Below are 6,186 nucleotides of genomic sequence, written 5' to 3' on the forward strand. Positions count from 1 at the left end.
ATTAGAAGCATTGTTTGATGATTTTGAACCATGCCAGAATATAGAGGAGGCCGAAGTCATCTGTGAGAGTGATGTAGTTTTATCAGAAGCAAGTGAAAAAAAATCTAAACACAATGATGAAGAGCCAGACATCCAGGCACGTGCCTTGGTTCAGGTACCTGAAGAACCAAATTCTCAACAAAATAATATGGATTATGGAAAAAGGCATGCTGATGATGTTCCAATGGAACGTAATGGGATTTCCATTGCTTAACGCAATGGAATTTCCATTGAGTTCAGCAAATTGAATGGAAATTTTTCCTACGGGATTACATCCGAGAAAAGCAAAATAAATTCGCTAGCAAATAGGATATGTACGTATGTTATGTCTTCTTCAAGTGATGTAGAAATCACGTAACTTCTTCACCTGATGAAAGCACAATGTGCCAAAATTATTATTACGGTCAATAAACATTCCGTAACTTAATGCAGGGTTACATTACTTAAAAGCTTACAAACGCAATGCCCATCGTGGTAATTGCCGTTGGTATTAAATATTGAATGCAAACAGTGGCGGTGTGCGCTGTCACACTATAACGCCTTAAAATTATTCATAAACGTTAAACATTGTACTAAAACGGTCGGTTTCTTCTTTCGTCGGTAGAAACACATGCTGCATTATTATTTCTTTACCAATTTAGATGAAAACAAATTGTCGTTTAACAGGTTTGCTTAGATGCGACCCGAGCCACTCAACTACTTCCATTTAGAGGAATGAAAAGAAGATTACCATAAACTTACAACCACCAAAAGGATTTCTTTACATACATTAATGTGCCGCAAAAGGACTGTAATATTTTGCAATAACAATTCCTTTTTGTATACGTAACGAATGACATCACGTATGAAAAAGGATTTCAGAACAGACTCTTTATTACGTTAGGTATCATCGTTATTTCTTAGCGATATCTACAAATGGGTAAAATAAACAATGATACACTTCTTCCGGTTGGTTACCTTTTTTTCGTAATCTATTTTTCCGGTAAACTTTTCTACGGCTCTTGACTAAGTTAAGGGGGGTAACAGTACCCCTTTACCCTTATTTTATATGTTTGTAATAGAATGATTCGAAAGAGGACGAATTCCTATTTACCTTAACCCAATCCACCCTAGCTACCTAACACACGACCCAAACTATCCGACCACATTTAAACAAAATTATTTTGCGAAAATTCGACTTTTCGGAAAATTTAACCGTCGGAAATTCAGAAAATTTTCGCCAGGAATCATTTACTGCCGGATAAATGACTCCAGAAAATGCTATGAAGAAAATTGATCCGGAATCCAGATTATGTATTAGTGCTGCTGGAAGACCGCTAATATAATTATTATTAGATGATAAGACAAGTGGTGGTTTTGAATTGAAAAGCAAAGATTAAGAATAATAAGAAAAATAAGACCCTCGATCACAAAAACTAAAACAAGTAAAAGAAAAACAAAACTATAGAAAAAAACGTACCGTTTTGGTCGTTTCTATAAAATGTGTACATAATAATTATAATAGCTGTCTTCCTACTGTTACAGTTAACAAAAAAACTTAGAGAAACTTCAACAATTGTTTTTATTTCGTAAACATTTTCAATGACTTAAAAAAAGCAACAGGAGTTGAGATAGATCTAAATTATATCATTATCATCATAAGGTCGTCAGTCCTAAGACTGGTTGGACACGCACCTCTACTCTTTCCTATCCTGAGCTAGTTTTCGTATTTCCCTAAAACTAGAACAACCCACATCCTTAACTATTTGCGAACAGTAATCTAAAATTAAATAAATTATACACTGTTCACAAACAGTTAAGGGTGCGGGATGTTCCAGTTTTAGGAAAATGCGAAGATTAGCTCAGGATAGGAAAGGGTGGAGGTGCGTGTCCAACTAATTTTAGGGCTAATGACTCTATGATGATGGTAATTCTTAATAGTGCGTGATTCTTCACGGTTTTCTAAATGGCTAAAGTTTGTCGTTTTCAAATGGATTTTTAATACCTACATCTTTAACTTAAGTCTACGTTTCTTTACCATAATTTGCTATTATAAATAAGGATTCTATTGAACTTTATGTAATATTTATACATATATATGTTTATCATTTTTGTGTCTATAGTCCATTGGCAATATAATTTTCGAGAAAGTGTACTGTTCGTTCAAATAAAAAATCTTAGTGTAGAGTAATTTAATGTATGCTATGTGTGTGTGTATATTGTCAGAGCATGCTTCCGAGAAATGCGATCGCAGAAGTTTTAGTTTACTATCGATACTTGGTGGAAGTGACAAGAAACGAATATTTTAAGAATTCGAGTCAGAAATAGAAGCCTGGGTGTATTGGTACGCTTTACAAATTTGTATTGCTATAAATATAACCCTGGATGTTTATTCATCTGGATACATGAACGTATGCCTTTGCTAAAAAGTTGAAACAGATGAATCGACATCCTTAATATCATCAACACCGTCAACCGTATTAAATTTAACAAAAAAGGAATTCTTACAGGCGTTGGTGTTGAAAACAGGATTACAGCAGACCGCCTTGGCATCACAACTTAATTTGGAAGATCGCTCATTCCTATTACAGTTAAAAATTGTAATAGACGAAGTTAGTGTCCATATATGACTAAAGGGTAATAATAAGACTTCATAAGCAAATGTAGCTGGGCGAAGATTTGAAATGGTTCAATCCATAAAAAATGGTGATGTATTAGGTTTGTTAGAATAGTTTGTGTACAATTGGAAAAGGTGTTTTTTTTTATATAATCTAAGATCCCAAAGCAATCAGATCAAGTGCTAAAAAATTCCATCGGCGGTAATTTCTGCCAGAAGCTTTAAAGTTTACAAAAATAAATCGTAATTTCACATATAGCTTAAGTCAACTTTTTTAAATATGATACTTGGGAAAATAGTTCAATACTTTCTGTAAGCANTGATACTTGCTTCACGTGATTTGGAGTAGTTTATGTACGAAAGGTGGCATGTTTTTATAATGAGCAAACTGTGAGCACACATAAGTCTGCACCTAGTAATCCTGTAAGGACTGAATCCAAATACCATCTTTTGCGATGATACTTGCTTCACGTGATTTGGAGTAGTTTATGTACGAAAGGTGGCATGTTTTTAGAATGAGCAAACTGCGAGCACATATAAATCTGCACCTAGTAATCCTGTAAGGACTAAATCCAAATACCATCTTTTGCGATGATACTTGCTTCATGTGATATACAGCAGCTTTTGTACTAAAGGTGGAATGTTTTTCGGATGAGCAAACTGTGAGCACACATATATCTGCACCTAGTAATCCTGTAAGGACTAAATCCAAATACCATCTTTTGCTATGATACTTGCTTCATGTGATGTAGAGCAGCTTTTGTACGAAAGGTGGCATGTTTTTATAATGAGCAAACTGCGAGCACATATAAATCTGCACATAGTAATCCTGTAAGGACTAAATCCAATTACCATCTTTTGCGATGATACTTACTTCATGTAATATAGAGCAGCTTTTGTACGAAAGGTGGCAGTTTTTAGAATGAGCAAACTATGAGCACATATAAGTTTGCACTTAGTAATCCTGTAAGGACTAAATCCAAATACCATTTTTTGCGTAAAGAATAACATATGATACTTTCTTCATCTGATTTAGAGCAGCTTCTGTACGAAAGGTGGTATATATTTAGAATGAGCAACCTGGGAGCACTTATGTGTCAAAGATGAGTCCAAACATAATACACCTGAAAGGACTAAGTTTAAAGCGCTTACGTCACCGTCCTTTGTCGCAATGAGAACCTAGATAGGTTTAAAAAACTATAATTCCAAATAATATCGAAATAATGACTCAGTTTTCCTAAATCAAGTTACTAGGTTTTAGAAAATTTAGGCATTGAGTGTTGCGATTAGACCAAGCGTAAAAATTTCAACTAAATTTTGGAAAATAATGACAAGGCCCTACTCTGTCTTCATAGAAAAACCTGTCCTTTATATGTTTTGTTAGTATTTCAAAAATTTTAAAATTTATCAAAACATTATCGCTCAATTGTTTCACGATTGATTCATTTGTCGAATGATAACTGTATCTCGAATGTGTCGAAAGGAATTTCTCAATGTACCATTGATAAATACCTTTCCGTGCATTTAGACAAGGTTTAATGAATGGTATTTAGTGTACATATAATCGCGGTTGCAAATTTAATGGTCTTGGACAGCATAGTAGTCCAGTGGCGTGTATGCTGAAAGAACTTCACGTAGAAAAACCCACTACACTTGTAAATAGCTTCCAGAAAATGGACGAAAGGAATACTGACAACCCTATTCAAATGAAACTTAAGTAAAGAGGACACAGTTGAATCAAGATCAGCGTGACTTTCAACCCCTCGTGTTGATGAAAACTTTGAATGTGTGGAGTTCCTCCTACTTGCCAATCGCAGATGATTTGGTTGATGAGGTTTTGAAGGATTCCATTAGAACATTGAATAATGGCGATGGATAAATGCTCCATGATAACAGTGCTTCTCATTTTTCGCGAGTTTCCATGTTACTCATGACCTCCTGGGACTTAGATTTCTGTTTTCCAAATCCAAAATGAAGCTGAAAAACCTGAATTCTTCCAGGGGATCTTTGCACAATCAATGGAAACGGAGCAGGGACAAATACATTCGTCGTCATTATTTTTTGTATTTATGGGGGGCTTCCTTATATAGTATGTGCATCCCTGAAGCAACTAAAGTAACAAATGGTTCATGGTTCAGCTCATGGTGCATTAAATCGTGCTGCAATGTCTGGTATTGTAATAGATAGCAGTATCATTCACGATGCAGCAACTTAGACTTAGTTGAGTCTCTATAACAAACAGTTCGTACCCGTATTTTCTTGCTAATTTTCGTTGTCAGTCGTCCGTGTACCAATAGGCACCAACAACAGCAACGACTGAGGAACGAGTTCCGTTTGGTGGTACTGTGCGAGAAGGCGCAGGCGGCCCGGACGACTGACTCTTGTGGTGCCGCGACTTGGGCAATTATAAAGTTGGTAATCATAGGCGTTCTCGTATTTATGGCACTTGGCAACTTACGTACAACAACAATATAAGTTTCCATGCATTTATGTACATTCTCCAGAGAACAAGTCACGCTTGGAACGTCTTCGAGAGCAGTTAAACGACTCGTGGTTCGGTCGGTAGTCTTTCTCGTTCTCGCGACGAGCGCTTTCTTCGTTCGTCCTTTTTTAAATGCGCTGGTCAAAGACCCGTGAAGACGTTCAACAGGAAATATTGACACGCCGTGTGTGACTATCGCCTTATGCTAACGAATTGCTCTGGTTCCATGTAATTCATTTATAAGTATCGCCTTCTTCTGTTTCTGTTTTTTTTTTAATGAACACTGTTATTCCTTGGGGCAATTTTTAACGCTTTTTCTCACACGTACTCTAATCTTATCTATCGAAATAGAAATGTAGATTTAGGAAGTTTTTTTTTGGAATGTGAGGACTTAAATTTGTATTTCTTCGTTCGTCAATTACCGTAAGCAATTTGTCAAGCGATAAGGCTGCATTATTATGACGCGGTCATCATGTAAAAAGTACCGGTTTGCCTTCCGGTTTCTAACCATTCATTCACGGAATGAACAAATTAGCACGTGCTCACAGAAAAGGAAGAAAAATAAATTGGCGTTTAAGTTCGTTTGGTCGTAAGTACCTAAAACAATCTTGTCAAATTTCGTAATCAAGCGGATGCTATATAAACGATAATAGAAGAAAGACAAAGACAAAGACCTGACATATCAAGACAATTCTATAGAAACTTATCTACTAAATTTATAAATGCGAGACCAATACAGAACGAAGACAAAAGAGACCACCAAAGCATTGATTATTTGGGCATGTTCAACACCAAGACCTAATGTACAAATTTAACGGATAACCCAACTTTCAGCTTGGTCCTTTGGGAAGCATTCCCAAATTTATAGTTGTTTTTGTATATTTTTTCAGTTATCATAGTCTGCTATTAAAGACCAAGTAATTTCCATTCTTTCCTTGATATTTAGATGTTGAAAAGAATACAATTCTGACAAATTCGTGTAAAAAAAACAATTTCATTAGCAATTCATCAACGTTTCATTCGCTGGTTGGAAGATTCCTCAAAGTAATTCTAAAGTTACTTCAAAAAA

This window comes from Agrilus planipennis, unplaced genomic scaffold (genome assembly GCF_000699045.2).
Source record: "Agrilus planipennis isolate EAB-ADULT unplaced genomic scaffold, Apla_2.0 scaffold19, whole genome shotgun sequence".
Taxonomy (NCBI): domain Eukaryota; kingdom Metazoa; phylum Arthropoda; class Insecta; order Coleoptera; family Buprestidae; genus Agrilus; species Agrilus planipennis.